Here is an 18,609-nt window from a genome sequence, read left to right as displayed (position 1 = left end):
CCAGTAAGAAAATAATTTTAGCACTTACTGCAGTATTTTGTGTTTCTGGGTTTCTGATTATGTTGTGCATTTGTAAAAGTTACCAATTTTGACATTAAAAAATAAATGCATTCGTAGAAAGTATTTGAGTAGCCAATTATAAATATGAGTTACCCCTTTTTTTGTTTTTAATTGGGACATATCCATGTGCATATTAAATAGTTGTTAATATTACCAGGCTAAAGAGAATGAGTTTTGGCAAGAAATAAATATTGCATTTTGGCAGAGTTGGCATTGTATTACTTTGAACAAACGGGTCTAAACTATTTATAATGTTAACCTTTGTTTAAACATTGGCCTAATTTAAAGTTATTTTGACTTTTTCATCTTTTTACACTCTTAATGAACTCCTATATGTTAATTCATAATCTTATCATACCCTATTAAGCCAGCACTGGGCATAAGGTAGGGAACTACTCCAAGAAGGCATAGACCACAACCATACTCACATATGGTCAATTTGCAATCACCAGGTGATCTAAGACACTTGTTTAGGGGTGTACAAAGAATACCTCTGCACAGATAACTGCCTGGATGTGGGATTTGTGAGGTAGCTGCGCTAAACATTATGCCACCATGCCATCCACGTTATTTCGTGTATATCCAAAATCTCCCATGGTTTTTTTTTTAACTGCCAAACAAGGAAAGCAGTACTGTAGTACATGTATTTCTTTTTTTCCTATTTCCACCGTAATTATTTAAATCTAGAGGATATGGTTATCAGTTATTTTAATATTGTAGTTATTCAAAAAGGAAAAAGATTGAACTGAAGCACTATAATGAAGTTTTTGTGGAACGACTGTAAAAGAAAAACAGCGAGGGTCTATTATCTTCAAAGTCACGATCCCACGTTGAAGCCTGAGCGGTCATTACCGATATTCACCACCAGATGGAGGTGTTGCCTGATTTAAATTCTCCACTGTGCCGCCTAATCGCACTGCTCTTTCCAATCGCACGCTCTCTCACTCGGGTGCGCACCTACCCCTCCGCCCCCCTCTCCAAAATACTAAAATGCTGATCTCACTAAGCAGCCTGTGCGTCCCTGCCTGTGCGCTGAGCCGAGAGACTGCCCTCCACCCAACGCAGAGGTAAGTCCTGTGCAGACTCGACCGAGCTGGAAGCTTCAACTTTCAGCTTAGCGTTAATCTACATAGACCTAAACCGCAAGCCGCGCTCTTTGACGTGCGTGGTCTGAATGACCACCAAATGCTACAACTGCTTAGGACATAAGCAACATTTTAAGCGGTGATGACTTTGTTAGAGGGAGACCCAGTCTGGTCCAGCCTCCTAGCTGCTAACTTGGTACCGTCGTCACGAATTGGACCGCTCTGCGTAACGATAAGAGCCTGCCTTTTTTTTTTTTTTTTTTTGGTTACCCAATTTAGTCAGCCTTGACTTGAATTCCTGAAGAACACGGGGGTTTTACTAGAGTACAAGTGACTGTTCGCATCTGCTGCTGTCACCGGAATAGTTACTGCTTCACGTGTTTCTAGGGGCCACTTTTGCAGAAATGTCCCACTGGAGAGAAGCTCTCGTCTTGCCCGTGTTATTGTTGATTCTTGTAAACTTCTTTATGGCCAGAGGCACAAAACGTATACTCTGTCATGAACCATCACTTTGTTTGGCTTGTAATATCCCCCTGCGATTCTCGATGGTGGATGCAGTTTCATTTGTTCGCATTTGAAGTTAAAGAATGATTGCACTGCATACCAAATGTCAATTGAAACGTTTTTTAAAAAGTATCTTCTGGAAGGGGAGCTTGTAGTGGACCCAATACGCATTTGAAACCTCAGACCACAAAACGAAATTTAGCATTTTAATTGATGATACCTCCATACATGACCATATAAACGCCTTACTTATTCAACATGTCCGGGAACATCTGAACACTTTACCATGCTGATAAGAAGAAAACTGTAAAAAGGTGAAATTTTAATTCAAGAGCATAGTGCATCATGGCATGAAGGGCTGAAAATGTCAACTCCGAAAGACATTTAAATGTATTTAATTTTATTATGATGCTCTTGTTAAGTGTACCATTTTTTAAAATTTTATAATTACAATGCATTCACAATATGTTCATGCTCTTGCTGTATATCCATGTACAGTACCATTTAACTTATTTAAAAATGTTTTCAAATTGTGAGTACTGCATAAATGATTGGTATGTATTATACAATAACACTATATACTGTATATGAAAAAATCTATATCGTTTAAGTGTTAATTTAACACTGGCAGTTTTTCTGGATATATTCAAAAATGTTTTGCCGAGTAAGTTAAGTGAGTCTTCATCCTTACATATTTGTGATACACTAAAAGTTAAGGATATTTGCCAATAGTCTATAAGATGAGGTTATGACCATAGCTTGACTATAGCTTAACTGCTTTCGAAAAGCGAATGTATTTGAGAAACATTTGGTTGTGGAAAATCAGGAAAACTTGTTGTATTCTTCAAACACATTTTTATATATGCTGCATTATTCCTCATCCTGCAAATGCTTGCAGGCACCGGCCATTTGAGGGCTGTCACAATAAGAGGACCTGGTGCTCGTAGTGTGACTCAATGTTACCTTTCATGTAAATCCCGTCAGCACACTTAGTTTCAGGATGAGTTGTTCAAGTGAGATTAATTCTAACTAGTCTATAATTTTGCAGTATAGTTTGATCATTTTATTGTATCATTATAGTTTTAAAGTATCTTTTGTATTATCTGAGCATGCATACAGCTTAAGAAGTCATTCATTTGTTTTCCTCATTGTCAGAATGTGGCCAATCAGAACACCAGATTAGCCAGAGTGAGGTGGTGGGAGTGCATAAGCTTTATTTAGTACAGTTTAGAATAGGAGTAAAAATGTGCTGAGCGCCTGCTGTGTGTGGGAGCTGAACGCTTCTGGTTTGGCTTTGCAACTTGCCCTATAGAGTATTCTGCAGTGTTTTACCCTTCTGTAAATGTCACATGTACTTTTCGTAACGATTTTGATCATGAGAAAATGACATATCTCATGTAAGTTGACACTGGGGACTGCTTTCTGTAAAGTGCTGGCTGTTCTACTGAAGCTCTTAAAAGTGCAAGTAATTTAAATCCTTACAGAATTTAATGCTTCAATCCGACTGTGTCTCCATCTGTCTGAGATCTCCTGTTTCCTGGGCAAATCCAAATGAAACGGCTGCCTTTACTGTGTTGCTAATGGAGATCTATGTTAGTTTTCTTGGTCATGTTTAATCATTTTGGTATCTTGTTACTCTTAATTTGGGATCATTTTATTATATGTACTGTATGCACTGTGTACAGTGAGAATTTATCTTATTGGACTCAAACTCCTAGTGTTGACTTTTTGAAGAATTTGCACGTTTTTCGGCATCACTGAACCAGTTGTGACCTTTTTGGTATTGTGTTTGTCTGTTCTGTGGCACAGTTAACTCAGGGAAGTTCAATATAGTGATTTTTTTTAAAGATTAATGTGATTACAGACGCTTTACAGGGTCATTATTGTCATGTGTACAGAGTGCAGTGAAATTCTTAAATGGATGCACTAAGCCATATGTAACATCTCCTCACTTACTGGTGCCATCATTCAAAAGTATAACAGCCTTACCTCAAAACCTCTGACATCCCTACCTCCAGAAAACGCTGAATACAGCTTACAAACACTGTCATTAGACAGAATATTAATTTAACAGGTTTTGGAAACGTATTGTGAAGTCACTATAACAAGAGTACATATGCTCAATGACACTCAAGCCTAGCAAGAATGAAGTATCCTGTGTGTGTGTGGTCATGGAAGCAGTCTATGACAGCAGTTTTATACTCATGGAGGCTAGAACAGAAGTCTAAAGATATAAAGTGGCAAGAAAAAATGTCAACCTTTTGGAATTACCTACCTCTCTTCATTAACTGGTCATAAAATGTGATATGATCTTCATCTAAGTCGCAAATGTAGACAAACTCAATATACTTAAGCAAATAACACACCAAGAATATTATCTTTAATAATGTTCGTATTGAACAAACCCATCAAACATTCACTGTGTGCTGTGGAATATATGTAATCCCTTGCATTTAAATAACTGGTCCAACTTCCTTCCAGCCTCTAATGGATCAGACCTGCATAACAGTCAGGAGGAATTTAGATCATTCTTCCTAAGAGAACTGTGTCAACTCCGCCATATTCTTAGGATCTCTTGTGTGAACAGCTTTCTTGAGGTCATTCCACAGCCTCTCTATGGTCTGGGCTCTGACTAGGCTATTCCAAAAAGTGTATTTTCTGTTTTTTTGGAAGACATTCTGTAGTGGATTTACTTCAATGTTTGGGGTTGTTGTCCTGCTGCATCACTCAAATCCTGCTGAGTCACAGCATGGCAGACAGCCACTCTGACATTATCATGTAAGATACCCTGATAAATTAGGAAATTAATTTGCTGTTTGATGATGGCAAGCTGTCCAGGCCTAGAGACATCAAAATGGCCCCAAATCATGATGCTTTCTCAAGCATACTTGGCCCATTGGGATGTTTTCATGGTTTGATGTGGATATATGTACTGCTGCGTATTCTTCCCAAACAGTTAAACCTTAGCTTCATCAGTCCATGAACCATGTTCCCAGTAGAATTGTTGGAGTGTCAAGGTGATCTTTGGCAAAGTTCAGCCATGTAGTGAGATAGATAGAGATACAGAGATATATATAGATCTTTATATCTATATCTATTAGATATATATATTTTTTTTTTTTTTGGAAGAGCAGTGTTTTCCTTGTTGGTGTCCACCTATGAACACCTTGTCTGTTTAATGTTTTCTGTGTGGTAGACTCATAAACAGAGATGTTAACCTGTTCCAATAACTGCTTTAAGCCTTTAGCTGGTTTTCTAGGGTTCTTTTATACTTCATTGAGCATTCTACTCTGTGCGTTTTGAGTCATCTTGGGTGCACATCCACTTGTAGGGAGAGTAGCCAAAGTACTACATCATCTCCATTTTTGCACAGTTTTATCTTACTATGTACTACTATATATTTCTCAAGCACTGGAGCTGTCTCCCATGGTTCCATATTGCAGTGGGTCGTCTAAGCAATCAACAGCACAGTTCGACATTTATCCCTGTTTGTATCCTTGGATGTTTCACAAACTCCCTCCTGCCCTTCCACCTACACTCCAGACCCCCGCTCCCACTCTTATATTCATGTTCATTTCAGGAAAGGTGGACTAACTCAGCTCATCCACATGGACTAATGAATATCTAACCTCTTAGAAATTACTTTGTAACCCTTCGTAGCTTTATACAGATCACCAATTCTTGATCGTAGATCTATTTCAGCAAGGCATACTCGACAGCAGATGCTTCTTGTAAACAGCAAACTCAAAATATGTGAGTCTTTCTTTAGATAAAACTGTTTCTAAACCTTACCTCCAATCTTGTTTCATTAACTAGACTCCAGGTCCTGCTCACTTCAGTTGGCTTTTGTTGAAGTCATTAGCCTACAGGTTTATATACTTTTTCCAGATTACACTGTGAATGTTTGAACGATGTATTCAATGTGTTAAACCAGATTATGTTTGTTCATTGTTGTAAATTAGATGATCAGGTTGTATTTTAAGACAAATTTATACATAAACTCAGTTATTTCCAAAGGGTTCACATACTTAGCTCCATGGCTACATTAATACTGTGACTCAGTTCTGATTTTATTTTCTTCATTTATATGTGACTAAATGTGAACAGCATAAGACAAGAAATCAGAATTTTTAGACTGAACTTAGACTACTTTTATATGTGGTGCTAAACTCAATACAGACACACTTGACTTTCATGTGATCTGCATTTGAATGCTTTAGTCCTGAGCATGGGAAAGGTGCTATATAAATAAAATATTATTTATTATTAGTATTTTGAGTCAAAATAGTCATGGAATTTCCACTCCCCGACATGAGTGTCTTCAGTGAATGAAGAAAAACATTTTAAATGTTTTCAAAAATTAAATGCTCTTCCGATTCCATTCAAACCATTTCTTTACTCTGGTTTTTTTCCCCCGATTGTGTTATGTTTTTGGCATAGCAATTTTGGTTTTCCGAAATAGGATTCAGATAAAATTATTTGGAAGTCAAACAGCATTTCTTAGAAGCATTTTTAAAATCTTCAACTACTTTTAAGCAATGAAAGGTGTCAACATGTCGCCGTGAAAAAGACTTGGCATGCCCTTTGGGTGATATTCAGTCTTCTGCACTTAACGGATGTTTAAACTGAGTTTACCTCTGTCAGGTCAGCACTGTTGGTTTTAGTATTTTTAAACTTCATCAGTACAGCATCCATTTCAACAAGAATGTTCAGCATATGGCAGACTGTGTGTGACCAAGTAGGGCAGATTTCTGTGTTATTAATGGTTTGATTTTCACTGCCATTTCATTTGAGGCTAAACCATATAATTCTGTTTTAGCCACCACATCTAGTCCATGAAATGAAAGAATGTATAGAAATATAATCAAAGTCACACATTTTGTTCATTGTGCCTTTTTCATGGTTTGGATTGACACTAACATGGAGTCTGGAAAGTATTTATGATAAAGAGATCTTGAACATTGGTTTTATTTACCATCAAAACATGCAAAGCAACAGCATTTCATATATAATTTGAAAATCAGAGTAGGGCATTTTAAATATGTGTACATGTCCTTTCATCTTCTCTCACCATTTGAGGGTTGTGGGGAACCAAAGCCTATTCCAGCAATATTGGATGCAAGACTGAAAATAACTCTTGATGAGATACAAGTTCATCAATGTCACCTTCAGCCACACACATTCACAATCAACTTTCTAGGCCAGAAAAACCCTACTCTGCATGTTTAAGCAATATGGAGTGAAATCTCAAATCCAGGTCACTGGATGTGTAAAGCAGCTGCCCCAATTACTGCACCGCTCTGACGCCTTTCCTTACAGGTGATAACACACCCATTTTTTGTCATACGTATACATTTTGAAATTCTCCAATACAGCATCGTGTGGACTGGAACCCTTCATCACCAGGTTAAAGGCAGGAGAAACCTGGACAGAATGCCCTGCCATTTTAGGTTACACATTCCCACTGGTACAAATTTGGAATTGCTGATTTACCTAACCTCAGCTGTTTGAAGTTGTTGGAGGAAAATCGACACGCACTGTGTCATCTGTAATTTTATTCAGCAAATTTCATTTTAATTACCAACTGTCAGTGCTTTGGCATGCTGGTCATTAGAATCATTGTTTTCATGATGGTGAATATACCTTTTGGTAACAAATTATAAATAATATGAAAATAAATATTTTTACTGCTAAAATCTATAATTTTTATAAAAAATGAAGAATCACCTATTTTAAACATATTGTACAAAAATGATATACATTACTAAAGTATAAATGACTTTTTGCAAAATCTGATTTTGTTATACTTTCTATTTGTTGTGACACATAACATAACAATTGCCACACAGGTATCAGCTTCACAAAACAGGCTCCTGCTACTCAGATCTGGTGTGGCTCCAGATATAGCATGGATCTTGAACAAAATGCATCCTCCGTATAACTATGACTAGAGGACCAGTGTCCTTAAAAAAAAAATCTCTGACTTTGCCAGCATGGCGTGTGGCACAGATGTACCTCACATCTGTGACATACTGTATATGGCTTAAGTTACTGCTTGCTGCATGGTGTTGGGTTGAAAAAGTCCCCAACATTTCAGAGGTGAGCCTGTTTTAACTAAAAGCTATGCACATACAGTGGTGTGAAAAACTATTTGCCCCCTTCCTGATTTCTTATTCTTTTGCATGTTTGTCACACAAAATGTTTCTGATCATCAAACACATTTAACCATTAGTCAAATATAACACAAGTAAACACAAAATGCAGTTTGTAAATGGTGGTTTTTATTATTTAGGGAGAAAAAAAAATCCAAACCTACATGGCCCTGTGTGAAAAAATAATTGCCCCCTGAACCTAATAACTGGTTGGGCCACCCTTAGCAGCAATAACTGCAATCAAGCGTTTGCGATAACTTGCAATGAGTCTTTTACAGCGCTCTGGAGGAATTTTGACCCACTCATCTTTGCAAAATTGTTGTAATTCAGCTTTATTTGAGGGTTTTCTAGCATGAACCGCCTTTTTAAGGTCATGCCATAGCATCTCAATTGAATTCAGGTCAGGACTTTGACTAGGCCACTCCAAAGTCTTCATTTTGTTTTTCTTCAGCCATTCAGAGGTGGATTTGCTGGTGTGTTTTGGGTCATTGTCCTGTTGCAGCACCCAAGATCGCTTCAGCTTGAGTTGACGAACAGATGGCCGGACATTCTCCTTCAGGATTTTTTGGTAGACAGTAGAATTCATGGTTCCATCTATCACAGCAAGCCTTCCAGGTCCTGAAGCAGCAAAACAACCCCAGACCATCACACTACCACCACCATATTTTACTGTTGGTATGATGTTCTTTTTCTGAAATGCTGTGTTCCTTTTACGCCAGATGTAACGGGACATTTGCCTTCCAAAAAGTTCAACTTTTGACTCATCAGTCCACAAGGTATTTTCCCAAAAGTCTTGGCAATCATTGAGATGTTTCTTAGCAAAATTGAGACGAGCCCTAATGTTCTTTTTGCTTAACAGTGGTTTGCGTCTTGGAAATCTGCCATGCAGGCCGTTTTTGCCCAGTCTCTTTCTTATGGTGGAGTCGTGAACACTGACCTTAATTGAGGCAAGTGAGGCCTGCAGTTCTTTAGACGTTGTCCTGGGGTCTTTTGTGACCTCTCGGATGAGTCGTCTCTGCGCTCTTGGGGTAATTTTGGTCGGCCGGCCACTCCTGGGAAGGTTCACCACTGTTCCATGTTTTTGCCATTTGTGTATAATGGCTCTCACTGTGGTTCGCTGGAGTCCCAAAGCTTTAGAAATGGCTTTATAACCTTTACCAGACTGATAGATCTCAATTACTTCTGTTCTCATTTGTTCCTGAATTTCTTTGGATCTTGGCATGATGTCTAGCTTTTGAGGTGCTTTTGGTCTACTTCTCTGTGTCAGGCAGCTCCTATTTAAGTGATTTCTTGATTGAAACAGGTGTGGCAGTAATCAGGCCTGGGGGTGGCTACGGAAATTGAACTCAGGTGTGATACACCACAGTTAGGTTATTTTTTAACAAGGGGGCAATTACTTTTTCACACAAGGCCATGTAGGTTTGGATTTTTTTTTCTCCCTAAATAATAAAAACCATCATTTAAAAACTGCATTTTGTGTTTACTTGTGTTATATTTGACTAATGGTTAAATGTGTTTGATGATCAGAAACATTTTGTGTGACAAACATGCAAAAGAATAAGAAATCAGGAAGGGGGCAAATAGTTTTTCACACCACTGTATTTATGTTCTCCAACTATATAGCTCTTGACTATAATCATAATAGCAAGCCGTAATTAGTTGAAAAAGCATTCTCAAGCTGAACAGCACTACTCGGTGGTGAGCCTCGACTGATTTCAAGTGTCTCGTCATGCAGTGATTTGGAGTGAACTAGAAAGAAATTTGGAAATGATCATTTCATAACTTTATCTTATCCTCTACCTGTTTTATGAACTTACTTTGTACATGACAGGATCATAGAGCACCAGGTGTATCCTAGTAGCATAAGATTCAAGCCAGGAACCAACCCCAGACAGGACACCAGTCATACACACATGTTTACAGTGGCTCACTGAGTAATTCCTGGCCTGTTTTATTATGCCTCTCTTCAGATGTTGTGCTTTAATTGCTAAAAGGATTGTACAATTTTCATTGTTGTTGCATTATTTGAAATGCATAGCATGTCCCTGCCTCTTCATAGCAGATTAAGGAAAATATGCTCATGCATTCATTATTTTTAGCTCACTTTTCCATTCCTTTCCTCTCTGCACTTGTTGGAAAACCAGAAGTAATCCTACATGGAGCATTTGTCAGTTACAGGGTAAGGCACACCACACATACTCATGTGTAGCTCATGTTGAGGCATTAATCAACTTTAATGGATCTCTTTGGAAGGAGGGTGCAAACCATAGCAGGCCTGCCTGAAAAAATCCACAAGATTAACTTCACACAGACAACAACCAGGCTGGGGATCAAGGCCTTGATTCTGGAGCTTTAAGAAAGTAGTGAGCATACTTCAAGCAAGTTCAGTGTACATTAATTTTATAGTTTGCTGCATTATATTTACACATCACATACTTTGACAGGGCCTACTTTCACATCCATTCATCCATTTTTATAGCTGCCTATCCAGAAACAGAGCTTAATCTCGTATTCACAAATGCCAGTCTGTCATATGGCACAAAAGTACAGCCACACACAATTATGGAATGTATATTGACCAGCTGCCTCCCAGCATATCTTGGGACTGAAGGAGAAAGTCAGATTCCTGGAAGGAGATGCATGCAGACATAGAAACAAAATTCTAAAAATGCCCAGATTAAACATGAGGTGGTTAAGAGTTTCTACCTGCCTAGTTAGTTTAAGAACATACAGAAGGTTTTGACAGTAATAGGCCTTTCAAGAAAGTATTATCCGTCTCCATTTAAATGACCTTTATAAAATATCATTATGTTGATATTTGATGATCCCCAAATGGGCAGTTCAATGAGGGTCCGTCTGTAATGATTCTGTTGCCCTCAGCAAACTTAACCAGACATTAGTTACAACTGTACCCTAATGAATTGTTTTCTTCCTAAGCACATTTCCACTTATAAACTTGCTGTGCAATAATTACAAATGTAGTATTAAGAATTAAGGAAAATGCCAGCATTAACACAAAACATAAAGTTGGAAATCATCACATAGTTTGTGTAAATATACACACTGCATGAGGTACTCGCCATTGCCCATGTGAGAAAGTAGAAAGGTAAAAAGTAATTACAAATTTTATATTAAAAACTTTAATACCCAATTGTTAGCAGTGGAAAAGCGTCTTTATATACAATGTTCTTGGTTTTTCTTTCTAGCGCTAAGGACCTCAAATTGCAATAAATAACTCCGAGACAATATGGCCCACCATGGCAGCTTGAAGCCATGATAAAATAGAGGCTAAGAAAAAATTTAAATGTAGTGGACAGGAGTTGAACCCAGATTTTTTGGTTCAAAGAAAAGCTTGTCTACCATCATATAATGCATGGTGCTGTTACTATGTCAGTGGATCACACTTTAGTATTTCACACACACCCACTATTCTAAAACTGTAACTTTGCTTACTGTATTTTTTATTTCAGAAGTTCTCTGTAATTTTAAAGTGGGAAGTGAGTATTGTATTGTATTTAATGTAAATATGATGTATGATCCCAATGCATTATGAGATACGAGTTAGCTATGAGATTTATGACCATTCTCTCTGACCCCAAGCTATCTTTTACATTTTCTGTGTGACTCAGTTCACTTTGCATGTATGTGTTTAAATATGGGATTAAACCCACAGTGACACTGGGAAACTGACAATGACCTGGCCAAGATTTGAATGCGGGTCCTTAGACAGTTCTGTCAGAGCCTTTAAGTACAGTGCCACCCAGCATCATTCATTATTTATCAGTTTCCTGATTCTGCAACAATCTGTCTTCAAATTAGCCGAAGTCTATCCCGGTAATATCAGGCACAAGATAGGACCACGGATTATTAATGCCCAATCTGACTGAATCTTGTGTCTTTAAACATCACTCTGGGAACTCCTTGGTATGAAAAGGAAACCTTACCGGAATCTGTTGTGACACCTGCTCTCTCTCCATAACGATTTGTCTGTTTGAGTAATGGCGGATTGGGCAGGTGGTGGTGTCCCTTTTGAATAGCAGCACATTCTGCTGGAATTTGTCCTGGAGTCCTTGGTCTGAATAAATAATCCAGCAGGTGATAAGGGCAAAGGTTATCTGTCTGTCATTGTTTATGTTGTCCTGGAGTGGTGACAGTAATTGGTGGGAGGTGCGTGAGAGCATGTGAGCCTTCCTGGCTGAGCGAGTGAGCTGCCAAATGTCATTTCTTTTGGCAGCTGTGGGAGATGCTGCTTAGGTGCCCTTCAGCCCAGATGAAGGTCTCTTATGTTAATTCCAGATTTCTCCTTTTCATCCTCCTCCTGCCAGGGAATTTGTGAGTCCCGCTGTTCTGTGCCTCATCCTTAGCTTCAAACAATGCCCATTATGTGAATGCACAGACACTTCTGTTCCGCTTGTCGGCTGCAAGGCATGCACAGTGCCAGAGGCAATAATTGGCAGCCTGCTGGAATTTAATTCCAAAGTCGGTGGCTTTATTTACTTCTAAGTTTATTCTTCTATTCTTTTATTGTGGTGCAGGGCCATAGGGAGCTAGAACTCATTCATCCATTACGAGTTACATGGAGTGCGTTACATGGAGTGCCATTCCTTCATAAACCCAGAACGAGCAATTTAGGAATAATAAAAGAGACACTGCTGTGGGATGTGTGGGGAATGCAAATGAACCCAGGACAATATGTGGACTCCACATGGATAGTGACTAGGCTTGAAACTGAGCCCAAGTCTGTGAGACTATGAGGTAGCACAGCCACCCTTATTTATTTTAATATCTTCACCTAGCTTGTGTTATTTTTTTCCTACACTGCATCAGGTGCCACGAAATGCTGTTACAGTACATCAGACAGACTTGGCCAGCTGCAGAAAGCAATGTCTGAATGAAATTCTGACCAAGCTTATCATTAGGAGACACTATTGAACCATCTCCAAACCCAAAATGTCACCAAGTAGGCCAAGAAAAAGTGTATTTACTGTACATGGTGAATTTAGCGTACGGGAAAAGAATGTAACTGGACATCAAAAGGTACAAATTATCCGAATAATCAAAGCACTGTGGATACTTTAGGTCTTCCTATGTATGTGTTGCCCTCTGGCTTGTTTTCTTTCCTCTGGCTCCTCTTAGCACAGCACCTTCCTATTTTCTGAGTCCTGGGTTTATGTACTATCCCAGGCGCTGTCTGTGTGGAATCATATTCACACTGCGCCTACATGGGATTGTCAATGCATGCTCTAGTTTTTATTCCACATACCAAAGACATTTGTGTTATGTTTCAGATACTTCTGTCCTGTGCAAGGTTGGTTTCTACTTTGTGCCTGATGCTGCTGTTATAAGTTCCAGCCCTCATGACCCTGAACTGGATTAAGCAGGTTTAATAAAGGATGAATGGAAACTATTATAACAAAGATATTGTCAATGAGAAGTCTGTGTGCTGTCTTTACAAACTTCAGGTCAAGTATTTCAGTAAAAATGTATAAAAACGTTTAGCATTTCTGAGTAAGATTGGTTCAAGCTCCCTGTGAATCTAACCTGAAATGAGTGGATGGATTAATTACTTTCACCAGAATTTCATTCACTGTACTTCATTTTCATCTTACAGATCCATCCTGTTTGGATCTGTTCAAATAAGTGGAGTTCAATGCAGTTGTATATTGCAAGTAAATCTCCTGTCCCTGTGTTTAAGGGGGCCTATAAAAAGTGGTAACTCTCCCTTTTACATTTTATTTTCTTATAATATGAAATCATATTTGGTATCACTTTAGATTAGGTGTCCCTAATTATTTTGTATTTGCCATGTAGTTTACCTGTATTATTACAGAGTAACTAGACATTATTAACTTATCCTTACTGTGTAATACAGTGTAATGCTAGAATGAAGTACTCAGTTTTAATTATTATTTCACAGTTGTTATAAGTATGTATGTATGTATATAAATTGTGGAATAACAATTAGAACTGATTACTTCATTCTACTGTAGTTTCTATTACACAGTACGTACAAGGTAATAACACCTTGTTACTTTGTAATTATACAGGTAATTACATGGTAAGTACAGCATATTTCGGACATCTATTCTAAAATGATACCTCATATTTTATTTTAAATGGGGGATTTTGCCTTTGGTCAACACAAAATCTTTGCAGGTTTCGTGATGAGGTGGGAGTTTGGATGTTTCCACATTCAGCCAGCCACACAATCAGGACAGAGTGTACTGAATAAATCCACACAAATGTGGAGTTTTCCATAAGTGTGAAACAGATAAGAGACCAAAAATTGTAAACACACACAAAATGGGGTGCAATTTTGATGTATTTTTGGCATCTATCATGCCAGTGTTTGGTTAGTGGTTTTAACACTTCACTGAACCATCTCTGAACCCATTTCACTAGAAGGAAAAGGCAGTTATAATGTAACACAAGCGTAAACAGATGGATTAATTTGCATAAAGAAACTCATCTTATATTTAGAGGGATCACCATGATGAATCAATGGACCCTAATTGAGTTGTGTGCTAGTGAGATGTGTAAATTAAAAGACTGCTTTTTTGCCATATGCATCTCTCATTACTGCAGTCGTGCTGTCTTGTTTAGTCAAGCTAAATAAATAAAATTAAACTTCTATTTGGCTTATTATTAGTGTTGGATCCCTGGCAGATCTTTAATCATGATGGTATCAATGTACAGTACGCTGTGTAACAATGGCACTATATAGCGCCCGACCCGGTACAGATTACACTCGGAGGCATGTATAAAATAACACAATTTGTTTATTTTCTTCACCTGTGGGCCACGTCTTCCCCGTGAACCCCACAGGCAACACACAATTCTGGCGGCACCACCACTCCTCCCTTGAAGCTTCATCCTCTCCTCCTGACTCTGGCCACTGGAGTACTGGCTGCAGGCTCTTTTTGTAGCCCTCCCGGAAGTGCTCCAGGTGGTAATTAGGCTGCACTTCTGGGTGTGGCTGCATTCCAGCCCACAGAGGCTCGTTAAGCCATGCAGCTCCTACGGGTGGTGGCCACAGAGTCCAACAGGTCTGAGTCCTGAAGTCCCACACCTGTGGCCCTGATGTAACCCAGGAGGGCTGCCACCTTGCGTTCCAGGGGATGTAGAGTGCATCCCATGGCTACTCCCCCAGATCCAGTGTTGAAGGGACGTCCTGTCCGGGCATGGGACCTGGCCACCCGTCACAGCTGTTACAGCTACATCACAATTTAAAGCCTTTTTAAGCAAAAAAATGTACGCGAAAATTGTGAAGGATTCATATTACATTAAAAACTGGTGTATATGTTTGTGACAAAGAAATCTATTTGAATAAGTTGCATTCCAAGTGCATGATTACCACATAATTAGTAATTATTACTCATGATATTGAAATTGTGATTATTAATTTCAATTAATAGTACTACAATGATAAATGGATTTTGTGTTGCCAACTGCGCACACTGCATTCTGTAAACAAACAGCACAGTAGAACCTTAGCAGTTTTCAAGAGAATCACTCAAAACATTGTTAATGTGAAATTGTTAAATGCTGAATTTGTTAAAAAATTGAAAATGTAGTGTTTTTAACAATATTGTTTCTTATTTATTGTTTATAATAAAGATATAGAACACATTAAAATATGAGTCCCAGTTTTTGAAAATACAGAAAATGTTTGTAAATTACTGATATTCAGGTAATGAATAAATAACATTTAAGTGTAGCACAAATTTATTCTCTTTTCTTTCTCTAAATGAATGTTATTCAGAGAACAAGCCATCATCACCGCTCACCATTCAAAAATGTAACATGTGAGAAAATGTTATTCATCGGTATGCTAAATTGGGGTTCTCCTAAATTAAGAGCATACATGCTACATGTGTTTGTAAAATCAAAGCAGAATAAAATCTTACATGCAAGATTAAGAAGTTATTGTAAAGACAACCTGATTGTTTTGTAAAAGCATTAAATGTGACAATATTAATATGTAGCAAGTACCAGAAATATTTAGATGGTAACACATGTTACATGTTTGTGCCATTGTGTCCTTTATACAATGAATTTGAACAGGGGGTTTGAAAGTACCCACTGCAGCCCTGCCGAGGTTTGCGTTCTTAAAAAAATAAAAATAAAAAAAAACATTTTTTAAGAATGTCTTTAAATTTTCTCACACAGATTTTAGTACTTTATAACTCAATGTGTTGTTCAATTTGTGCGTTATAGTAGTCTTATATCAAAATAGTTATTGACCAGAGTTGAGCATTCGCAACCCAATACGCAAGGGAACAGACAGACACAGACACACAAACTGGAAAAGTTGCCCTTGAATAAACATATTGCCTGGGCCCGCATCTCTGTGCTCCGCTTCACTTCAGTTCCGGCACTTTGCTCCACTTCACGTTGCTCCTGTCTCGCCCACCCCATCTTATCCTCCTGAATTGTTCTTGTTCTTGAACTCGAGGTCTCTCCCCACCCTCTCACCTTTGTCCACCTCTTTGAGTCGATCCATTTCAAAAGCAAGCCATTCTGGAAACCACATGTCAAGAACAAGGGATTTTTGTGGAAAAGAACATCTTAACAGGTGAGTATTGTCTTACTCACCTTCTCCACCCCCTAACAAGATGTTTGCACAATGCGTGTGTGTCTGTGTGTCTTTCTCATTAAGGTTCATAACTACTGTATATTGAATAAATTGTTTACTGAAACTATTTTTAGTTTTGGTAAAGTTTTTACTGCATAACAGTCGTAGACATTGTCAGTCTAATGCAGAAGAGTATAAAATGAGAAATAAAGGCTAAAGTTAACAATTATTAATTACAAAATAAACATATGTAACATTTCAGTGTTTACTAATACTAATTCATAGTGTAAAGCTTTTTTTTCAGTCAATGTTCAGGAACTTTCCTTAAAAAATAAATTGAGGGAAATGGAGAACCAAAAAGCATACTCATTATTCACATTAAGTTTGAGTTATTTTGTTCTTTGTTTTACTAGAAATTCCAAGTAACATGTAAATACTTCTTTTGATCTGGACTGATATGTAACTAGATAATTTTTGTAAAGTAAAAGTATGGAAATTTTAGGTTTTTGATTTTTTATTCCATATCAAACAACATTTCCGGTCTTATATTAAAGAAATAATTCATTAAAATAAATTTGTTTTACAATAAAAAAATTAAAACACATGCACCAACACAAAAACTATTAGTAATCACTTGTCAAAATCCAAAAATGTATTATTAGGGATGAGGGATTGAAGTATCACCCTTTACATGTTTGTGCCTAATAAGAGTAACAACAATTTAAGACTAAAAAAATTATAGTATTTTAAAACATTACCTTCCTGGAGAGGGTATGCCAAGAGAAAAGGTTAAGAACCTCTGGCCTAGGGATATCCCACAACAGTTGATTACATATGTCTGCTGTAGGTAAACATTCACTTTAATTAAAAGGTCTACTATAATCCATAATCATACTAGGTGACTACTACTATTAGTAGTAACTACACTATTAAAAAAGTATATGTGTCAGAGTTGTTCTTCAGAGTGATGCCATAAGGAAACCATTTTGGCTCCCAAAAGACCCATCCACATGAAGGTTCCAGAAAAATCACTTTATATATGTAACAGGCTCCATACAGTGAATATCCTTGACTAGATGGTAACATATTTGTGAAATACTTTCTTCTTCTTCTTCTTTCGGCTGCTCCGCCGGGGTTGCCACAACGGATCATCTTCTTCCATATCTTTCTGTCCTCTACATCTTGTTTTGTCACACCCATCATCTGCATGTCCTCTCTCACCAATCCATAAACCTTCTCTTAGGCCTTCTTCTTTTTCTCTTGCCTGGCAGCTCTATCCTTAGCATCTTTCTCCCAAAATACCCAGCATCTCTCCTCCGCACGTCCAAACCAGCGCAATCTCGCCTCTCTGACTTTGTCTCCCAACCGTCCAACTTGAGCTGACCCTCTAATGTACTCATTTCTAATCCTATCCATCCTTGTCACACCCAATGCAAATCTTAGCATCTTTAATTCTGTCACCTCCAGCTCTGTCTCCTGCTTTCTGGTCAGTGCCACCGTCTCCAACCCATATAACAAAGTTGGTCTCACTACTGTCCTGTAGACCTTCCCTTTCACTCTTGCTGATATCCGTCTATCATAAATCACTCCTGACACTCTTCTCCACCCATTCCACCCTGCCTGCACTCTCTTTTTCACCTCTCTTCCACAATCCTCATTACTCTGTACTGTTGATCCCAAGTATTTAAACTCATCAACCTTCACCAACTCTACTCCTTGCATCCTCACCATTCCACTGACCTCCCTCTCATTTACACACATGTATTCTGTCTTGTTCCTACTGACCTTCATTCCTCTCCTCTTTAGAGCATATCTCCACCTCTCCAGGGTCTCCTCAACCTGCTCCCTACTATCGCTACAGATCACAATGTCATCAGCAAACATCATAGTCTACGGGGATTCCTGTCTAATTTCGTCTGTCAACCTGTCCACCACCATTGTAAATAAAAAAGGGCTCAGAGCCAATCCCTGATGCAATCCCACCTCCACCTTGAATGCATCGATCACTCCTACCGCAGACCTCACCACGGTCACACTTCCCCTCCTGACGTCCTCATACAACACCACAACTCCTCTCAAAGTACCCTGTCATATGCTTTCTCCAGTTCCACAAAGACTCAATGCAACTCCTTCTGGCCTTCTCTATACTTCTCCATCAACAACCTCAGAGCAAACATCGCATCTGTGGTACTCTTTCTTGGCATGAAACCATACTGCTGCTCACTAATCATCA

At 38.3% G+C, this 18,609-nt stretch overlaps 1 protein-coding gene across 1 annotated transcript in view; it reads left to right on the top strand.

The window, feature by feature from the left end:
• The first annotated feature begins 988 nt into the window (after positions 1–988).
• tmod4 (tropomodulin 4 (muscle)) overlaps positions 989–18,609 on the top strand; it is a 106,296-nt gene continuing 88,675 nt past the window's right edge. Inside the window, exon 1 of the mRNA XM_051923660.1 lies at positions 989–1,127. The gene's annotated coding sequence lies outside the window, so the exon portion shown is untranslated. The remainder of the gene's footprint in view (positions 1,128–18,609) is intronic.

Source organism: Erpetoichthys calabaricus, chromosome 2, assembly GCF_900747795.2.
Source record: "Erpetoichthys calabaricus chromosome 2, fErpCal1.3, whole genome shotgun sequence".
Taxonomy (NCBI): domain Eukaryota; kingdom Metazoa; phylum Chordata; class Cladistia; order Polypteriformes; family Polypteridae; genus Erpetoichthys; species Erpetoichthys calabaricus.
Note: the sequence above shows the minus strand (reverse complement) of the source record. Positions and strands in the feature narration are given on the sequence as shown.